We start from the raw sequence: 23094 nt of genomic DNA, 5'->3' as shown, positions 1-23094 counted from the left end.
TACAGCTAAAGTAATTCATGAAATCGTCAAAATCCCATTGATATTTGAGGTAGAAATAGGCGCATAAAGGATCGCGAATTCGGCCCTGCCGTATAGAATACTTTTGAAGAACGCATGCACAAATGCGAAGAGATTATCGGGAGAAAAATAAAGAACCCCTTCTGGCGCGTGCATCAGAAAATACTACAACTAAAATAATTCTCGCTATCGCCAATGACGTAAAAAGTCCCCGGATGTTGACTTAAGCGTCATTTACAGTGCATTACGGGATAGTCCGGTAGCAAAGTCACTTCCGTTCGTATGCGCGTAATACGTGACTAATGCTATTTACACACACAACTGACTGTATTCTCCGTGTACTTCCTGTTTTCTCGACTTGAATTTCAGCTTTAATATGATTTGAAATTTCTCCATTCTTCAGAACTTACTGTAAATACGACTATTGGTTGTTGCTGCAAAGCTGCCACGTGTTGTTTGCACGACAATAAATGAAAAAATTCTACAGAAATAGGACCCTTACTGGCATGCGAGACGTGACATGGCCGCGTGGGTGACGTTTGCTGGTGACTCCACAGCGCAGTACGTGCGTGCGCGACTTACTAGTAGTTGTAGTACGTACTTGCTCAGAAGAAATTGCTTCGGAGACAGGATAAGTTCGAGATCACGGTTCGTTCCCGATTGTGTTCGCGACACTTCGACAGAGAACAAATAAAACAAGAGACCCGGGGGTCATGCGCTCACCCGAGTATCGCAATTTCACCTTTCATGCATTCTTGCACACTCTTACCTGAGAACATTGGAAACTTAGGTCTGGATATGGATCTCCCCCCCCCCCCTCAACTCCAGGGTGGGGGGGGGGGGGCAGGCAGCCCTGGATCTGCAATGAACAAACTTGGAACTAAAGTCACCAATGTACAAACTCATGGTATTAACTATGCTTTATCATTTCTGGTTCTACAGTAGAAGATATTAAATATTCCTTAATGGGGGGGGGGGGGAGGGCCCCCAAGGGGCCCTCAAGAGGGAAATGGTGCCCATTTGAAGAAATTGAGATTCTATCCCCCTAGTGATGCTACCTGCTAAGTTTGGTCAAAATTCATCATGAGGTTTTCAAGAAGAAGATAAACATGTACAATTCAGGCTCCATTACAACTGTAGGACTTCTCCCCATCCCCTCCTGGGTCCCAAGGGAGGGGGGCACCCCTGAATCCACCAACCCCATGAACAAACTTGCAACTACAGTCATCAATGTACTAAGTCATAGTATTATCTAAGCTCTATCAATTCTGGTTCTAGAGAAGATTTTTAAAGATTCCTTAATTTTAGGGGGTTTGGGCCCCCTGGGGAACCCCCAGCTGGGCCATGGTGCCCATTTGAACAAATTGAGATCCTATCCCCCGAGGGATGCTACCTACCAAGTTTGGTGAAAATCAGACATGGCAATCTCAAAGTGAAGATGAAAATGTACAATTTAGGCCCCATTAGGACCCCTCCCCACCCCCCTCCCTGGGTCCCAAAGGAGGGGGGGGGGGGGGGGGGCACCCCTGATTCCCCCATGAACAAACTTGAAACTACAGTCATCAATGTACTTACTCATAGTATCAACTAAGCCCTATCACTTCTGGTTCTAGAGAAGAAGATTTTTAAAGATTCCTTAATTTTAGGGTGTTTGGGCCCCCCTGGGGTCCCCCAGGTGGGCCATGGTGCCCATTTGAACAAATTGAGATCCTAATCCCCTAGGGATGCTACTGCCAAGTTTTGGTGAAAATTGGTCATGGGGTCTCAAGAAAAAGATGAAAATGTAAAAGGTTTACGCACGATGCACGCCGGACGACGCACGCCGGACGCCGGACGAAGAGCGATCGCCATAGCTCACTTGAGAGGTGAGCTAAAAAGATGGGCATTCCATGACGACATCCAGGTGGGTGAATATTTTCCAGCATATTTTCAGCGTATGCAGAGATGACTGATCAGTGATGTGCACATCGATCGCATGATCAAGCAGTACAATGTACTGGTATGTGTTAGCTTATGCATGCAGTGGTGCATGCTATAATGCAAGGCCAACCAGCTAGTGTATGACAGGCCTGGCCACTCGCTGGCTCGGGCGGTACAGCCGACTATATACTGTACTAGTATCCGTGGTCGGCGCGGCGCTATAGGTAAGGTACACGTATGCACATGCTAGCGCTGTGCAAAATATGCCCCGCGCCGGAAGTGCCCTTGCCCATGAAGTGTACTAAATCTTGACGAAAAAGCCACTTCGGGGTACTTTTTATGTCATTGGCGATAGCGGGAATTCATGAAATCATCGCAATCCAGCACCAAGAGTGTGAAATGCGCAGCAAGTTAAGTAACGCATTTCACTCTATTCGACCCTGCAGTGTACTTTCAAGAACGCAAACAAGATATGCGAAGAGATTTTCCGAAGGAAATTAAAAACCGTATTTCAATCCCTTCTCTTTTTACTTCTTCTTCTTCTTCCTTTCCGTATGAACAAATCAATTTGCAAATGATCAAAAGCGATGTAAAAATCCCAGATTGGAGTGTAGAGCCTGAAGAAAGGGCGAGTCGCGATGTAAAAAGTAGCGAATATCGCGAAGTATAAAATCCGAGAAAGTGTAATAATCCGTGTTGAGTATAATCCATATGTAATGACAGTCCACGGCGCGAGGTGTCGTCCGCAAGAAAAGACGTGGGGAGTAATGTAATATACGGACGTGATGTAATATGCAGACGTGACTCCAACGATTAGAATGTGCTCTTAGGATGAAAGCTAATCGTGAAGTGAGGAAGCGTGGAAAATGAAACAGCGTGGTTGGAGAAAAGTCGTCACGGACAGGAGCTTTGAGAGTAGTAATTGGCTGGTGAAAATGCACAGCTCGCAACTAATTGGTAGTTCGTGTCCATGACAGCAAAACAAGAGGTGTGTTTATGGAAATCCGACTACTGTTGGAATGTGAGTTACGCGTACCTCGGCACGATGACAAAGGCGAAGAATGTAGTGCGCACCTGTCTTGTGTCGGCGCACAAAAAAGTTCGCTGTGGACGTTGACAAAATGCTGGGGTTGCCAGACAGCGTAATTTACAGCAGCCAGAATACCAGACAATATAATACATGGATATTGGAAACTGCTACAAATGCTTTTTGAGGTTGTTGTTGACCAGAAAATGTTCTGTTTGGACCAATAAAAAATTGGTAAAAACGGGTATTTACTGGTCCCACAGAGACAGGTCGGACCGGCAGAAAAAAATGGGTTAGTGTACAGCCCTGCTATAGTTCCTAGCTTAGATCTAGATCTGGATACTAATCTGAAATTTCCTAGATTTTGGACTGTGCATAATCGGCCAATGTGATTGTTTGCAATAAACATGAACAGTATGTGTGTTGATTACACAATATGCATAATACACGGTAAGAAAAAAGTTCTTCAAATTTTCTTCTTAGGTATGCACCAGGGGGGCATTTCATGAAGCAGTTTGATCGGATATTTTTCTGACAAACTGTTACAAGCTACTGAAATCCTTGCAACTGATTGGCTGAGAGCAAGTTTGTTCGACAACTTTGTCGGACGAAATGCTTCATGAAATGCCCCCCAGATTGCACAATTTCTTGTTAAAAATCCCGAAAGCTCCCCCCCCCCCCCCTCGGTCGCTTTGCTCCCTCGCAATGGTCTTACCTCCTATCAAATTAAAATTACCTTCTTTATAAAAAATTACCACCCCTGCAAAATGAATGTTGATCAATCACTCACTTATATGATGTCTAGTAAGGTAAGGGTATTGATAACTTATCACCATGTTCATAATTGGCATTCAATCCCTGTCAATATCTTGCCATTGTCACAGTTCATTACAGTGCAAAACATTATACTAGGTGTTTCAAAAAACATTTCCCACTTTTGATTCTTGATAATTCAAAAACTATATATCAGATAACACTGTCATTGATATGAGTGATAGCTGAATAGTGTACAATTTGGTTGAAGGTGGTTTAAATATGAAAGCATAAATAAGTTTCATGAAATCCATGATTAATTTCACAGTTAGGTTCCAGACTTTGCTCTATTTTCAACCCTCTGTACAAAATTTCACTTTGCACACGGGTCAATGGGTGTGTATGGGAGTATGTGGTTAACACCCTGACAATGGTCCTGAACAATGGCCAGGGTTTGAATGCTTCATTATTCATTCATGAGAAATTCCACTATCACAGCTAGTCTTTATTCAGCCTCTGGCAGTATCTGTGTAAAGTCAAACGCCTGTCGATACTGTCGTTGAGTCTCGTCAGTGCTCTCCCTACTTCTGAAAAACAAAATTACAATGAATACCTTCTGTTCTATCGTAAACGTGGTGACAGGAAGTAAAGAAAATCAATTACAGTATATATACACTTGTGTATATGGAGCCTTAAATAATCTACTCTGAAACAAATCGCCCCAATGATAAATGACAGAGAGGAGTTGAACACACTTGCTCTCCTCCCTTGCTCCGCAACAACATTCACCATACGAGAAGTTTGCAATGAAAATCAGGCCATGCACCAGTTCCATAATTTTGCTTTTCCCCAGTCACTTTCCGAAATGTAACCCGAGGTTCTACGTGACTAGTGCACGTAAAGAGACGTGTTCATTTCGGAAAATGCCTGCGTGTTAGCGAGGAGTCTATAGTCAAACGACAAAGTTTTCTGAAGACATGTTTGTCCATAAAAAGATTGAAATTATTGCTCGTGACTGAGCAAGTGTATGGTACACGTATATAAGCACGCGTATAAAGCATACAGTGTAGGTGTTTGGTGCAGTGTACGATGCATGTATGCATACACATTGTTTGTGTCAATTGTGAATAAGACGTGATCTTCTGTTAATCGGGTACTCCGCTTAATTGGGTAAGAAATGCTCTGCCCGAGCCTACCCGATTATGCGGAGAGTACTGTACCTACAGTCATTTATCTATCTTATTTATTTATTTCATTTTATTTATACAGGGCGGCCCTGTCAGTAATCAAGTACCAACCCAGAGGGCCCTGTAAACAAACACTTACAAGATAACAATCATAACAAATAAAATAAACATAACTCAAGACATCTGACAGAATAGAACAGTATTTGTTGAAAATAAGAAAATTTGGAATGAAACTAAAAGTAACAGTTTGCAACCAGGATTTACATATTGATGTAGTGTTATCTGCAGAATCTGAATTCATGCAATTATGTTAGTTGCCCTGTCAGATGTGGGCAAAATGTTTTGATTTATATGCATGCCAACAGCATCTAAGTGCTAAACTTTGAAGTAATGGACCCATGACATGCATTAGGAAGATACAATTTTGTCTGTGATCATTGAATCAAATTGAGTGGGATTTTCCGCAAGTGGTAGGTAACAAGTATAGTTTCATATCCTGAGATAGCATTTAGCTTGATTAATAATTTTGAGAGTTATCAATGCAGAAAGTTGATTGATTGAGTGTTGTTGTTGTTGTTTTTTGTTTTTTGTTTTTTGTTTTGTTTTTTTTTTGGGGGGAAACACACTGCATGTGAGATGAGGCCAGACAGTGGTCTCTCTTTGATGAATGAGCTATTCCTGATAAGGGGAGGGGGAAGGGGCAATGAATAAAAAATGTAAATGAAAATGAAAGCCAACATAATATTCTGAGAAGGTAAAGATATTCATTTTTTCATACTTGGGTCAATAGTTATTTTGACACCATTTTGCTGCAAAGAATTTGAACAACAAAGTTGTATTACTATGAAGCCTGATGCTGAGATGAATTTGAAGCATTCATGCCTGTTATCTCCTTATATGCTTGGTATATTGCCACAATTCTAAGCACGCAAGATGTGGACAGATGTTCTTTGTTTGTTTGTTTATTTCATCACAGACAAAAAGCTACTTTTGGCTGTTAGCTGGCTTTCAACTAGGCCATGAACAGCTGTACGCCCACAGTGAATATTCAAATGGCATATTCACGATTTATCATCTATGCACGATTAAAGCACATTTGAATACACATGATCGGTTGTGACCAACTATCGTGGTAATCCAGTGGGCATTTTGGTTAACCTATGAAATCTAAATTTGCTTGCTTCATCTCGCCCATTGAAAGAATTAGACACAGATTCTACCATGGCGGCCGAGCGGTCGACATTTCCATGGACATTCATGTGTATACACCAGTGGAAACATTGTTTTTTTTCAGCTCAGCACTGTTGTCACTGAATTGCTGTGCACAGTGTGGTTTTGCATGGGAACCAAATACAAAATTGGGACCGATACATTTTGTGAGACAAATGTACTTGAGGCGCCTGTTCCCAGAAAATAACTGCAGCAAATCTAAACTCCACAACTTGCACTGCATACCGTTTATACACTGGGAAAGCACCATACGCACAGCATGGTGACCTGACAGCCACTTCTTCGAGCCTCCTGGTGCTACTACACTGCCAACTCCAGCCCTGACATTGGCCAGTGTCACTACGCTGCTGACCTGTTCTGATGTCGGCCTGTGCTGCTACACCGCTAACCCTGGCACACACATTGGTGAGTGCTGCTACCCTGATAATTTCGGCCCATCACCAGTCAGTGACGTCTGGTCAGTGCTGCTATGCCGCCAACTTCGGCCCGTCACTGGTCAGCGCTACTATGCCACCGACTTCGACCCCGATGCCGGTCAGTGCTGCTATGCTCCGGATGCAGCTAGGACACCAGAGCACCCGTGTCCTGCAGGCCACGATTGACCTGGACGCCTCCAATGGTGCCCAGGCACTGACCACCCCTTTGACATCACCCCCGACTTTGCCAGCACTTCACTTCATTACAAAGAAACACTGTAATGCTGAATGTAAAGTGAGTAAGTGACCATCCTAGCAACGTTCCACTTTAGCCTTACAACACCATATTAACAAATTAACTGCAAGTGTGAACATGCCCATTCGCAACTACGCACAGCGTTCTCAGTTGTTATCCATTTGACTAAGGTTTGACTATTCTCTTATGTTTCTTGATATTCCAATACATGCCGTTTTTGCATGCAAACTTTCCTTGTTTTACGGTATACACCCACACCATGGCCTCTTCACTGAGAAATGTTATACATATATTTATATTGTTGGATGAATGAGTAGACAACAAGAAATGATCAAACCATATGATACTGTGTCATTAATGAAGATGTTTTTATCACTTGCCTGGCATTTTGTTCTTTATTAGCACTCACTTCTCTCTTTCTTTCTTTTTAAAAGCAAGAGCTATTGTTTTATTTGAAGAGGACTAAAATTCATACGATTTATTTATTGTATTGTTTATTTACAGATTATTTGCCTGTACTTGAACTTTGCTGGGTCAAGGCTGACAACGTTCAAAATTCTCACAATCAGACAGTCACCTTTCCCCTATCTTGCGAATGCCTACAACCAGGTCTTACCCTCGAAAGGCAAGAGAAGTACAGTGTACATCAATGTCAACTTGTACAACCATCAGGCGAGACTTTATTGACTCAAAAAGGGGGCACAGCCACCAGAAGCCTAGTATAGAACTGACATTGTATACTTTATCAACAGATGACATTTTTCAAGTTACAAGGGGATGGAGACCCTCAACTACCTCCTCTGAGCAAGTATACCACTAGGCAGATCAGAGCCCAGTGCAGACTTTCTTTGGCACAAAAAACAAACTGTTACCAAGCCCCTTCATATGGGCCTCTAACTGTGAGAGCACATTGGGACTCTTACCTGTATCTAAATGCCACTGAAAACAAGACTGCTGTGCTCTTAGCACACACTGGGTGCATCAAGAAAGTGCTCTTGGAAAAATAAAAGGAACAGTCTGTTTGCTGATGACTGTGGGACAATCTTGACAAGTTGTCAAAAAGGACTTGTTTATACCCCTACGGAGAAACACATTGAGGATGACATCTAGATTAACAGACCTTCTGACTTTTGGCAATATGGCTTTCAAGTATGTCAAGATGCTGTGAATAGAACATACTGCATTATTTTGAAGTACAAGCTAAATAGAGTATACTGTAGGTGTGATGGGGGTACCTCTGTGATCACTTAGGGAGGATTGTTAAACACACAATTATATGCTTTCATTTTACCTTGCTTTCATGGTGTGAAAATGCAAAATTGGTATGATATGCAACAGGTAAAAAAGTGTCTCCTACTTTTTAAGGCAAATAGTACGCAATTCTAGCAAACGAAGTCATGTATTTACAGGACAAAGATTCAATTGCTCTCTTACGATCAGATGTCATTCATAAAAGCTACGGTTACCAATCTGTCTGTAGCTACTGGCACATATACACACGTTCTGCAAATGCTTATATATGACATGAATGGTCATTAATCAACCACTACTGTTTCTGGGCAAACATGCCATATGTATACATAGCATTCAGTAAATCTAAATACACTGCAATGATGTAATGGTACAACCAATCAATTACTTTAATCAATCTTTAAATTCTAAGTCTAGAAAAAACAAACCTCAATCAAAAAGAAATCAATGTTAGGTTGCACCATGATTGTAAGGTCATTTGCACAAAGTTTCATTGCAACTAAAAACCACTGTCTGCAATGTTCCACACTATGGCATGTTGAAACCAAAAAAGCACTCGGAGAGTGCCGACCTTCGCCAAGCAGCTCATTTCCACCCATACACGCATGCTTAAAATCGCCAAATTTCCCAATATAGAAGTATATCATGAGGATCAGGCGTGATCCTCTTATCTACCAGGTACATACGACCACTTATCTGTTACAGTATGCTATTATTTCCTATAATTGCCCATAGCCCGAACTAAAAATTTTGACACAAATGGCCTACAATACACCGCCTGTGTCCCCCGGGACGCACGCACATAACCCGTCACCCGCCATGACTTCCTCCAGTTCCACGCACCAAGAGAAAACCCGCAACCAGGACACGCAGACATGTCGCTCTGCGACATGTCTACTGTAACAGATAGGTGGTCATATGTACTTCGTAGATAAGAGGATCACGCCTGATCCTCATGATCTGCTATCAGTACATCCGACCACTTATCTGTTACAGTATGCTAGACCGACATGGACTAAGCAGGAGGCTTGGCTGCAAAGGGCGGTGTATTAGCGGGACTGAGCCGCCGACAGCAGGGCTGCCTGAGAGAACGAGGGCACTGTGGCGGGGATGTCCCGGACATAAAAGGAGATGAAGGAGTTCGGGGAGCGCCAGTAAGCTGCCTTCTGAATCTCCTCAACAGACATGCCGTTGAACAGAGCCCAAGATGCACTAATCCCCCTGGCATCGTGTGCACAGGGCGACACGCCAGGCGAGAGGGCATCCGGGCCAGGCGCACGGATGGCGGCAACAATCCACTTAGAAATAGTGTCTGTCGAAGCCGGCGAGAAAGGCTCTTTCGCCCAGTAGTACTTGAGTGCGTGCACCGGACACCAGACCTTATCCTCCACCACCGAAGAGTGGTTGGATATAAATCTCAACTGGCTGGGAGCTAGCTGTCTGGTTCTTCACCACATAGGATGGGTTGGGAATGAGGCGCACCCCTGCGCGTTCCCAACGCACATGCCCCAGCGCCACCAACAGTGTGTGCAGGGCACTGCAGTGCTGACCAGAGGCAATCGCCAAGAGAAAGACCATTTTAATGGTCACATCTCTAAGGGAGGCCTGAGCGAGGGGCTCAAAAGGCGCCCTAGCAAGGGCCTCCAACACCTGAGGGAAGCTCCACGACAGGAGCAATCTCCAAGTCGGGGGGCGCTCCAGAAAGAAAGCGTGGACCAGGCCAGTCAGGAAGGGGGCAGTTGAGACACTGGCCCCGTCCGCGAACCCGGCATGAACGACTGCGATAGCCGAACGATAACCACGGATGGTCGACACAGTCAAACCCTTATCGACAAGCGAAATCAGAAAGTCTGCAACATCCCTTAGAGGTGCAGAACGGGGAACCACCCCGTGTGATTCACACCAGCTAAAGTATCCAGCCAAACGGGAATTATACGATTCCTGGATGGAGTCTCGTCGGCTGCGAGCGACAAATGTCACAGCACGCTCTGAAAGGCCCGCCTGAGCTCCAGATTCCCTGACAATGGCCAAGCAGTCAGGTGGAGCGTGGAACCACATCCTCTTGGGCCACCACAGTGCTATGAGGATGATGGACGCTTGGTCCTGCCTCACCTTCCGCAGAATGCGGGAAGTGAGAGCGAACAGCCAGAACGCATAGCCCCTGAAGTCCTTCCACTGGAAGGAGAAGGCATCCATCCACCAGGCCGCCGGGTCCTGCACCCTCGTGCAGTACATCGGCAGCTACGCGTTCAGCTCTGAGCCAAACAGATCTACATTGAGTGGGGGAAGCTGACGCACCAGCAGTTGCATGACCTGGACAAAAAGTTTGCTATCAGGTTGTCCTGACCTGGTATGTACGATGCAATGGCACCACCTCCACAGTTCCGCTGCTAGGGCATTTAGGCACATGGAGTGTGTGCCTCCCTGTTTGTTGACATACACCGCTGCGGTGATGTTGTCCGTGCGTATCAACACAGAACAGCTGCAGATCAGCAGCAGAAACTGGCGGAGAGCTAAGGTGACAGCCTGGAACTCCAGTACATCGATATGAGGGAGGGTGGCTGAGCGGCACCAATCCCCATAAGCATGCAGGCCTTTGACAGGGCCCGCCCCATCCCATGTTGGAGGCATCGGTGGTCACTGATGGAGGGCTGCGGGGGCTGCAGAGGGTTGCCCCTGTTCAAGAACTCCAGGCAGCATCACTGCCTGAGGAGCAGGCGGGCGGCCGGGGACAGGGGCACCAGCCTTGCCAGGGGATCCTGTGACAGGCAGTAGTGCCTGAGAAAGTGGATCTGTAGCAGTCGCTTGTGCAGCTGGCAGTCCGGTAGCACATCGACCAGGCTTGCCAGGTACCCTAGGAACTGAAGCCAGGTCCTGGCTATCGCCGCGGGCAGCGCCCACGATCGTAGCCACCCGAGCTGGGCTGGGGCGCGCCAGCTACCGGGGATATCAATCACCGCACCCAGAAAGGTCGGGCACTGTGTAGGCATGAGTTCCAACTTCTCCCAGTTTATGAGGAATCCCAGAGCTTGCACTGTTCTCAGAAGGTACGACAGCTGGCGAGAGAGCAGGGTCTGGGAGCTGGCTGCAAGTAGCCGGTCATCCAGGTAGAAAAACACCTGAAGCGCTCGGGAAAAGGAGTCAAAAGCAACCCCAGCCCTTGATGGCCGGATGGGTAGACCCACGCTGCTTGCCTCTACCCCTGCAGCTATGGCGCCCGCAGTTGGGCTGGCGGGTCGCCTGCGGGGGAGGCATGGTCACCGGAACATGCGGGGGAGCTGACGCCGGAGGCAGTCGGGGCGGTCCCCAGGGATGGGCGGGCTGAGCCTGGACTGATCGCAGCTAGCCCGCTAGCTCGCGTGCCTGCTGGCATCGGGTTAGCTCGTCCTTGATACGGGGAGCGAACTGGCCAGAAGAGAGGAACGGCCCTTCAAATGGCATCCCATTTGTGAGCTGCGCCCTCTGCCTCGCCAGGAAACCAAGGGCTTCGAGGGCTAGGTCCTGGCGACAGTGGGTAGTAAAGAGTGCGGCACACATGGACTGTGTCCACAGATGTTCAGAAATGACATCAGAAGGGAGTCCAACAGCATGGTAGACCTTGTCAGGACCGCCACGCGAGTCCACCGCCTACCCTCTTTGAGGAAGGCGTTACGGCGGAGGGGGTTAACCCTGCCCATTTAATCCCCTAGAGCCAGGAACTCCGGGGAGAGGGTCTCGGGTGAAAGGTAGTGGGCCACAGCAAAGATTTTCTTTGATGTTTCTAGACTTAGCCAAACGGCGAGAAACATTACCAAATGAACTCCTGAGACCGAAAAACGTCCACCAGGAGGAGGAAAACCTAAAAATAAACAAGTATGCCGTACAAATGTAGGCAAGGCGAACAAGGAGAGAATTTAACCAGCACAAGCCACGCTCTGAAACCGCGGTGCACACAACACACCAAGTGTATGGGGCAGCGCAATCTAAACCAGGTCGGTATAGAACCGAAGAAAAGGCTTGATTCTCCCCTTTTTCGCCGACAGAATGTAACAAATACTAGATGCTAGCGTGAAACAACAATCAAAAGGTTAGAAATTGGTAACGACTGGCTTGATTGTTGCGGATTCACGTCGATGGAGACGGATTTGCACTAGCGATCATGCCAACACGTCCGGTTTGTATGAAAGCGAACGGAAAGAAGGAAGTGTCATGGCGGGTGACGGGTTACGTGCGTTCGTCCCGGGGGACACGGGCGGTGTATGGTAGGCCATTTGTGTCAAATTTTTAGTTCGGTCTAAGGGCAATTATAGGAAATAATAGCATACTGTAATAGATAGGTGGTCGGATGTACTGATAGTAGAAGATAGATATATGCATGATTAAAGCGCATTTGAATACACATGGCTGGTTGTGACCAACTACCGTGGTAATCACCACAATTGGTGATAAAGCATTTTCATCTGCTACTCTAAAACTGTGGAATCAAGTACCCAAAACTCTCCGCAACCAGCAATCTCTCGTCACCTTCAAAAAACATCTAAAAACCCACTTGTTCCGTTAATATCAATAGTCCACTGGTAACGCGTATTTGAACATGTATGTTTATGGAAAATGTGCTATATAAATGTATTATTATTATTATTATTATTATTATTATCCAGTGGGCATTTTGGTTAGCCCATGAAATCTAAAATCGCTCGCTTCAATATACATTCTTGCCCACTGAAAAAATTAGACACAGATTCTACCATGGTGGCTGAGCGGTCAACATTTCCATGGACGTTCACGTGTATACACGCGCTGTGCAGCTTCCAGCTGAACAGCGCCTCCTGGAGCAGAACACGTGCTTTAGAGTGCGCACGCAAGCCTCAAATACACACAGCTTGAACTCCGAAATTCATTGACCCTATCTGCCAAAAGATTAAAAATCCTCCAAAAATCCATTAAAATTTCTGGATCACTACCAAAATTTAATCATTCATTCTTTGTGTCATTATCAACTTTTCCTGCAAGTTTCATTCAAATCTGTTCCTAACTTTTTGAGTTATTTAGCAAAAATACAAACCAAACAGACCAATGCTGATGAAAACATTTGCACCCCCTTGGTGGAGTTAAAATGAGCAATTAACAGACTGGAAATTGCCTAATACTTGCTTAATGATAGCAGCTGACATACTATTTGAGTTCACATAAGATAAACTGGGGAGGAAAGTTTGACATGTTCCAGATATAAACAGGAGTACAAAGGGCTTTCATTTCTATGAGTTTCTTACATTGCATGCAACTAGGGATCTGCATACGAGGGAGTACTGTAATACATAATATTGGTTGTGGAAAATCCTCTGATAAATCTGGCACAATATAATTCAAAGGGATCGATTCAGGGATTATGGGATATGTAGGAGTGGATGGTATAGAGAAATAGAGAAGGATCTGTGCTAACTTGACTTACCCTTGGGAAAATGATGTTATACTCTGACTGAGCCTTGTACTCTGCCGCCAGCAGACTGCTAGCTTGCATACTGATCACTGTCACTTCATCCTCATGGTATTCTTTGAACTTGGCATATATATCCTGCAGCAGACAAACGTGAGAGGGAAGAAGGTTTGTATTAAAAAAAAGAAAACTAAGGGAAACACTGACAAGTCAGTCATTCAAAAAGCTAATAATGGAATTTGAAAAGGAGAGAAAATGAATGCTAAATGACACTGCACCTTTCTTTGAATTCTGCTATAAATTCTTATCATACCTTACAAGAAAACAGGAATGGAACAACAAAGAAACAAGGGTTTCATTCCAAGGGATTTGTGGTACAGTGCTCATCTGTCAATCGGGAACCGCTTAAGCGGGGACCCCACTAAGTGAAAAAAGACCTGGGGCCCGTTTCATAAAACTTATTGTTATCAGTGACAACTGCCACATTTCTATGACAAATTTTCTCTTAGCCAATCAGATGCAAGGATTTCAGTAGCTTGTCACATCTATGACAACTTGTCACTGATGACAAGTTTTATGAAACGGGCCCCCCGATGTAACAAAATTTCATTTGTTATTTCTACCCTTAATCAGAACCATAAAATGCTTTATCGGGACAAATTCTGGCTGAAACACTTCCATTGTCCGTCATTAATGTCTTAAGATGATAAGTGAATCCTGAGAAATAATCGCAGGGATTTCATTTCCTCACCAGAACGGTTATTTTCTAACCAAATCCAGACAGATTATGTCGACAGCAGTCTAAACATTTGTCCTTATGCAGTAAGATGCAGCACAGGCGGTCATTTTATCGAGCTTCGCTGGCTTCTACTCATGCACTTACAGTGTGCCACTCAGTACCCTTCAGTTTGATACAGAGAATCACCTTTCCAGCGTGCGGCCCTTATGCTAGGAGTCCACTGGGCCGGCGGCAGTTGGTGCCAGTTCGCGCCAAAGATTATGTGATTGGCGCGTAGTGGCTCGCTGTGGCGCCGAATTAATGTTCGCTCGGCATGTGTGTCGCCAAGTGGAATAAACTGGGTGTCATATGGCGGGCGCCAAATGCCACCTGCCTTGCTTCAAATGGTGCGCCACTTCGCACCATTACACGGCCATTTGATTCCAAATTTCACCATGTTGGCGCCATTTCCGCCGATGGACGGCTACTTTGCGCCACTTGGTGATTAGTTTGTGCCAAAGGTCGCAAAATTGGTTTAAACTTGCCGCCACTTTGCGCTACTTGCCGACTATATAAATATTGCCCATCGACTACCTGGTTCAGAACCTCCTCAGCTGCTGTATGAACAAAATCTCTACTAAACATTTACAATTTCGATATGTCCGAGGCTTTTGATAATGTTGGAGTGATGATACTGCTCCATCAGAAGATCATGAGAGATGCTGAGGTGGCCACTGCCTATCAACTTATGGTGGCCAATCCTGAAGAAGAAGAGCCTCGTAAGAAGAAAAGGAAGCACAAATGGTGGTTTAGACCCATGCTCCACCCACAGCTGAGGGCCGAACGTGGTCAGTACCATACCCTCATGAATGAGCTGAGGGAGAATGACAAGAGGAAGTTCAAGAACTACACCAGGTTGTCCCCAGAGATGTTTGATGAGCTGTTGATCAGGCTTACACCCCACCTGCAGAAGAAGGACACCCACTTCAGGAAGGCCATTCCCCCTGGTCTCAAGTTGTGCGTCTTCCTGCGCCATCTCACCACTGGGGCCACCTATGCCGAGCTGGGTTACAACTTCCGAGTGGGCAAGGAAACCATCCAGAAGTTTGTCCCTGATGTAGCCAAAGCGATAGTGGACGAGTATGCTGCAGAAGTCATCTCCCTCCCCACAACCAATGAAGGCTGGCTTGAGGTTGCAGGTGATTTTGAAGCCAGATGGACTCTTCCTCACTGTCTGGGAGCCTTGGATGGAAAGCACATACATATTCAGAAGCCCAAGAACTCAGGCAGCCTTTACTTCAACTACAAGCAGTTCTTCTCGGTTGTCCTGATGGCTCTCTTAGATTCAAAGTACCAGTTCATGTGGATCGATGTGGGTGGGGTTGGCCATCAATCTGATGCCCAGATCTACAACAACAGTGAACTGAAGGAATGCATTGATGCTGGCACTTTAGGCATCCCAGATCCAGCTCCTCTACTCAATGATGATGACGACCACCTTATGCCGTACTTTTTCGTGGGAGACGATGCCTTCGCCATGAGGATGTACATGATGAAACCCTAATGTCGAAATATACATTTTGAGTCACAAGGAACCAACTACATAATACTTTTTCAGAGATTTTGAAACACAAATAAAGCACTTAACCGCTTTCAGAAATCCAAAGAGGTGTCAAAAAAGGCTGCCGTTTCTTGCTTTTCTCATAACCCTTAAATTAGGTAACCGCAATACGCACTTAATGTATAAATATATATTTTGAAACATAAGGAACCCAAAGAAATACTTATTCAGAGATCATGAAGCACATAAGTACAAATAAAACTTTGTGAGTTCTTCGCGAAAACCAAATGTTGCCCAAAATGGCCGCCATTTGTTTATCAAAAATTGCTGTTTTTAGCCTGTTTCAAGAGACAAAGAAATTCAACATAATGTTTGAGATTCAACATCTCAGAAGGTCCAGCGAAATCTTTCCCTCAAATGTGCACAACACGGGTATAGGTTGGGTTGAATGCACCCCCTCCCCCCTCCCCCTTGGGGAAGGGAGTGGCCTGTACAATCATTATATTTTCCAAATATTCAACCTGAAGTATTTGCACTTTGTCATTGAATTGCAATCACAAAAATGCTAAACGTCCCTCGCTCGGTGCCTTACCATAGACTTTGTACACTTTTCAAATTAACAAATTTCCGAATATGTCATCAAAAAGTGTGCACTAGATCTTTCACTTGCAAAATGCAAAAATTAGTTCCCTCATATTGGAGGGTAAGTTGCCCTTCCTAACCTTTCGATCGCTCACTTCCCCCAATATAAATTAAATATCACTTTGATTAACAATTCCCAAATATTCCATTAAATGTGTGTAAATGATATAATTATTTTCATTTCAATTCAAGTATAAAAGCTCCCTCGTGTTGGAGGGGATGGGGATATCGAGACTATGAATTATCTACTCTTTGAGGATGGACAATCAATGTAACACCAAAGGTGCGCTAGGCCGATTAATGACGATCATTGAAATGCAAAACGCCCTCCAGTCAAAAGGGACCCCCCTCACATCCTCTACTAGCCCATTGCCTTGAATATACTAGGTTTTTTTTTCTACATACACTTTTTAATAGAAACAAAAATCTAGTATTTCATCAATAGTGAGTACCATAAAACCCGTAACCTGAAAAAAAAAATCTCCATTTCGTGGGAGGGTGCATCACCTCATATACCGATTCCCGCATATTTCCATAATTATATATTTTCTTACTTTTGGGACAAAAGCAAATCTCAAATATTTCATCCAAAGAGTGTGCTAAATCTCTGAATTTTAAACTGGAAAATGCCAAAATCTCCATCGTATGGAAAGGAGTATTCTCCTCTCACACTTCCCCGTCCCCGACACTTTCCTGAATATTTATTTATCTTAACGTTTTCAAATAGAAAACAAATACGGGTTTTTCACCAAATGGATGCAACAGATCTGTGAATTTCAAGTCTGAAAATACTAAATTTTCCCTCGTGTGGGAGCGGGTAACCCTATGACCGCGCAATTCCATGATTATATATCTTTTTGTTCCTTGTTTGATTGAAACAAAAATTTGATATTTCACCAATAGGGTGCATCAAATGTCTGAATATCAAGTCTGATATCTCCCTCATGTTGGGGGAAGGGGGAGGGGATTCCCCTTCCACACCCTCCCGTATAATGCTCATTCCCTGAATACTGATTTATATATTTCCTACTCTTTGATGGAAATAATTCAATATCTTTCACACGTTTGCACTATATGTTTCACTTTCGAGTAAAAAAAAGAAAAAAAAATCCCTCTTGTGGGAGAGGAGTATCCCTCTTCCATGTACCAATAATTATGAGTGCCATATTCTCTGATTTCTATCTATTATATAATTTTACATAACCTACATGAAATGAATACGATAACTAGGTCTCTAGACTCTATGTTTAGGTGGAGCAATATACCGCACCAAAGAAATTACTGTCATGTGATGAAATACACATTATTTTGTAGCACATGTAGATACTAGTTTTGAGCATTTATGTAGCACAGATATCAAAAAGAATTGTTTTTACTTCTCAAGTAATAACTGACAGATTCAACTGGAACTCACCTCATGGTAGACATCAAAAGCGTTGGTAATAAGAAGGGGCTAGCACTAAGTTTTCATCTCATGTGCTTGAGGTGACGAAAAGACCATGTGGTAAAAAGATATTGCCTTCTAGTATGCTCTCTGTTTAGCAACAAATCTGATGATCAAATGCCTCTCTCGTAACACGGACACACTCCTTAAGTTTAACACCCAAATGTTTTTATTTGTATACTTTACGCAGAATTATTTTTTAAATAAAAAGTTTTTTTTTAAAAACAAACTATACTGACATTTATTTACTAGTACATGATTGTGAGATAAAATTGTGACTGCAAGCCATTTTGCACGCCATTTTGCATTTTAGAAAGAGCTCGAGCGATTTAATAGGTACATGCGTGCGTCAAAATCTCTCAATATGTATTGTATTGAGTTCTTCATGTTTTGAAACATATCAGCCTCTTTAACTGTGTATTGGGTTTCCCAGTTTAAAGGTTATAAAAAATTCAGGAAATGGCGGCCATTTTGAACGCCATCTTGGATTTCGGTACTTGCTTGCGTCAACATCTCTTAATATGTATTTTATTGAGTTCTTCATCCTTCAAAACATATATTTAGACATTTAAATTTTGCATTTGGGTTACCTGGCTGGAAAGCTTTAAGAATTTCAGAAAATGGCGGTCATTTTGGACACCATCTTGGATTTCGGTACTTGCGTGCATCAACGTCTCTTAGTATGTGTTTCATTGAGTTCTTCATGCTTTAAAACATATATTTAGACATTTAAAATTTGTATTTTGGTTCTCTGGTTGAAAAGTTATAAGAATTCTGGAAATGGCAGCCATTTTGGACGTCATCTTGTATTTCGGTACTTGCGTGCTTCAAAAATTTTAATATGTATTTTATTGAGTTCTTCATCCTTCAAACATATATTTAGACATTTAAACTTTGTATTTAGTTTACCTAGCTGAAAAATTATAAGAATTTCAGAAAATGGCAGCCATTTTGGACGCCATCTTGGATTATGGTACTTGCGTGCATCAACATCTCTTAATATGTATTTTATTGACTTCTTCATCCTTCAAAACATATATTTAGACATTCAAATTTTGTATTTAGGTTACCAAGCAGAAAAGTTATAAGAATTTCAGAAAATGGCGGCCATTTTGGACGCCATCTTGGATTACGGTACCTTCGTGCATCAACATCTCTTAATATGTATTTCATTGAGTTCTTCATGCTTCAAAACATATATTTAGACATTTAGATTTTGTATTTCGGTTCTCTGGTTGAAAAGTTATAAGAATTTCTGGAAATGGCGGCCATTTTGGGCGCCATCTTGGATTGCGGAAAACGCTCAAAGAGGATTTATGAGGACTTTTAGTATGTTATTCTAGACATTTTTTTGGACCTATCCTGAAAAAATCAGCTTGTTACCAAAAATGTCCAGGTTTAAGCCTTTTTTGACCTAATGCTCTTGGACTATTAACCTATTTAGTGGGGCAGATATGTGAAAAAGATGCTCACATCCGGCGGAAAATATGAAATTTCGCATATAGGGGTATTTTGGGGCGCTGATTTAAAAAATTGCCGGATCCAAGAGATCTGACCACGGGTTCTGCCGCCATTTTGAATTCCAATATGGCCGCCGTTAAAGATTCCTATCTTCAGTTCTGAATGATATAAGCCATTGAAATTTGATACATAAAGGCGTGGTGATATGACTTCAATAACAGACTTATTCAATTCATCTGACAAGCTGCACGGCAGTCAATTTGAATTTTCCTATGTAGTTTCCATGTTGGAGTGTTGAAAATCTCTTTCTCGGGTTTGTGAATTAGGCTACCTGATTGAGCGCGCGTCTGTAACTGATTGAGTGCGCGCTGCTGTATTTACATTGTGATGTCAGTGAAAGGTGCATTATGCTTCATTTTTGCTGCACTATTTGGCATGCCCGTGAATGTTAGTCGTGATGTTTGTCTTCGCAGCCATATTGGAATTCAAAATAGCGGGCCTTGCATTTGTCAGACACATCGCATTAGTCCATTCTTCAACTAAGTATGTTAAAATACTTCTTTGCACGTAATTTCAGCGTCACTCACCACTTAGAACTCGGGATAGGGATTTTGAAAATTTCGTTGAGGCGGCCATATTGGAATTCAAAATGGCGGCCATTCGATGTTTGTCAGACACCTCAAATGAATCTGCCATCACATTCAATATGTCAAAATGCTCTTGTGAACCAAATTTTGGTGCCACAAATCATTCAAAACTCAAGATAGGGATCTTTAAATTTGTTTTGTGATGGCAGCCATATTGGAATTCAAAATGGCAGCCGACCCCGTGGTCAGATCTCTTGGATCTGGCAATTTTTGAAATCAGCGCCCCAAAATACCCCTATATGCAAAATTTCATACTTTCTGCTGGATGTGAGCATTTCGACCAAATTTTGCAACATATCTGCCCTACAAATTATACTTAATCGGTGTTCAGAAAAAGAAACAAACGCATCTAACAGTTCAAGATCAGATGTACAAAACGCGAAGAGATTTTGGAAGAAAATAAAGAACGCATTTTTAATCCCTTCGGGCGCAACGATCATACATTGTATAAAATTACAGCCGAAAATGATTTACGAAATCATTGAATTCCCGCTGGGCACCAACAGCGTAATATACCTCGCAAGTTAACGGTAAACAACGCATGTATGTTACTCTGAAATCATCGTGATCTCGCCAGGTGACAGTAGCGTAAAAATAGTTAAATAACACATGTTAACCTAAATCAGAAAAAAGAAACAAACGCTTTTATTAGTTTGAATAGATCTGGGTTTGTTCATTAACACAATTTTAACACTGCATTTCACAATGAAGATTTTTCTTTCTTTCAGAATGGTCTACCAGGTAGATTTGCGTAAAAAGGATCTTAACCTTCCAAATTCAATCCTGTCGCATATTTTTCAAGAACAAATGTACAAAATGCGAAGAGATTTTCAGAAGAAAATAAAGAACGCATTTTTAATCCCTTCGGATGCAACGATCATACACTGCATAAGATTACAGCCGAAATGATTCATGAGATCATCGTATTCCTGCTGGGCACCAACAGCGTAAAAATACCTCGCAAGTTACGGTAAAGAACACATGTATGTTACTCTGTTTGCGCTGGTGTTTAGAAAAACTTAACAAATGCATTTTATACAAACTGATTTTGTTCATTATCATTTTACACTGTATATCACAAATGAAAAAAATATTCTTTCAAAATGGTTCAACACAAGAGGAAGAGATAGGTGCAGAAAGAATCACAAAAATGATATAGGCCTATACTTCTCAAGAACATAATGTGCAAATATTATGCGAAGAGATTTTCGGAAGAAAAATAAAGAGTTAACTCATTTTAACACCTACGTACTTTTTCGTCTAATTCACAAATGATTTCCCTTTATTCTCTCAATAATAATGATCAATAGTTGTGTAATAACAACGCAAAGGATGTTCTTAACTTTCATTGATGGGTATATGACGTCGTGCTTATGTTTTTCTTTGTTTTTGATGCGTAACGGTAATAACGAGGTACCGCTTATAACGAGGTAACATCGCCGGTCCCACGGACCTCGTTATAATGGGGTTTCACTGTACGTACATGTACAGTACCTACAAAAAGGCAGACTTGCGGAAAACAACCATGAGATAGGATGGTCGCACTGCAGCGAAGTAGCGCTAGCTAGCTAGAGCTCTCATGCGCAGCCTAAATGCGGACTTGCGATAATTGCGCCTTTGGAAATAAGCAACCACGAGGTTGCGATATCGTCCGTCGAGTAAGCTAAGCAGACAAGATTTTTTGAGAGGTTCTTAAGAATACATGAGTGGCATATGATGCAAACTTATTTACATTGAAATGATTGTGTTGTCAATATTCTGTGGTAAAATGCTTTAATTCAAATTTTATATCAAAATCAAAGCACTATCTCGATCCAAAAGTAATCATACATTCGTGTTATTAGATGACTGACGCTTCGATCATGCACGCAATTAATGCCAATCACATCACCAGCAGCGCTCATGTCACACATACACATGTATGTGTACACAAAGGCACCACGGCACCTTACACCACTGCAGGTCGATAGTCATACGTGTACACACAAGTACACGAGCACATGCACATGAAGGACGCAACAGACACAATATCTGCGTGGAGCTTATTACGAAAACGGTCTAAATGCGAGAAACCACAAATTTGACAAACTATTTTTCCTTTGTTGGTAAGAGAAATCAAATACCATTTTAACAAATATCTTGAAAAATTGATTTTCCCTGACTTTCCAGAAGAAATATGGATTCCCTGACTTTCCCTGACTTTTTGCTTCTGGAAAAAGTATTTTTAAATTCCCTGACTTTCCAGAAATTCCCTGACGCGTACGAGCCCTGATCAATTAACAAAATGAGTTACCATCATTTTAGTACTTGTATATGGTAACTACATGTGGTCATGATTTGGGCTATCCAAATAATTCCTTTTGTGTTTGTAATTTTCAAAAAATTCTAAAAACATCAGTTTTTACTGTAACATCGTGACAGTATTGATGATCATATTTGCGATGTTTGCTGAAGCTTAACACATAGATAATCTTGCACTTTGATGATTTGGTAATGATGTTCAACCCTTAAACTCTGAAAACAAAGACAAAGTTTTTACCTCATTTTTCATTTTCCTTGCTACATCCATTTAACTTCATTACATATTTCAGATATTATGTCAGATTTAATTACAATGATTTTATGCACATATTCAGCTAAGTTAATTATGTAATTTTTTATTAAGATGGTCAAATATGAAAAATGCAGTCCTTAAGCTTTCATTTGATACCAAAATGAATGAGATTTGACCATTTTGAAAATTTGATGGTCATGTCCACTTTATCATGGAATTTTGCCCTAAAGAAAATATAAGGATAATTCAAGATATTTTCACTTTTCTCGCCTAATAAAAGAACACATGACTTCCCTCTTTCAGAAGGCAAGGGGAATAATATGTGACCCGCTACAACACAAGGCAATTGCCAAATTGTGTCTCGCCCATTCGCGTACAAGGAATTAATATTTTTTATAACTCCCAGAAGTTAATTGACCTGCTTATGACCTTTGACCTTGTGGTGACCTTCAACACCCTAAGGGACATTTACCATCCAAGTCTGGTCACAAACGGACAAAGGGATCAAAAGTAATGAGCCATAATCGAAACGCGCCATAAAAACTTAACATTGGGCCATAAAAATGTGTTGACCCCTTTCTGTGACCTTTGAC

General features: G+C 42.6%; 1 pseudogene; it reads right to left on the bottom strand.

Moving 5' to 3' along the window:
- Positions 1–23094, bottom strand: part of LOC139738774 (uncharacterized) — a 240750-nt pseudogene that overhangs the window by 78699 nt on the left and 138957 nt on the right.

The sequence above is a fragment of the Diadema antillarum genome, unplaced genomic scaffold (genome assembly GCF_040938485.1).
Source record: "Diadema antillarum isolate AM-2024a unplaced genomic scaffold, OU_Dant_1.0 seq00000768_RagTag, whole genome shotgun sequence".
In the NCBI taxonomy this organism is placed as follows: domain Eukaryota; kingdom Metazoa; phylum Echinodermata; class Echinoidea; order Diadematoida; family Diadematidae; genus Diadema; species Diadema antillarum.
The sequence above is the reverse complement of the archived record's forward strand: the minus strand, read 5'-3'. Positions and strand labels throughout refer to the sequence as shown.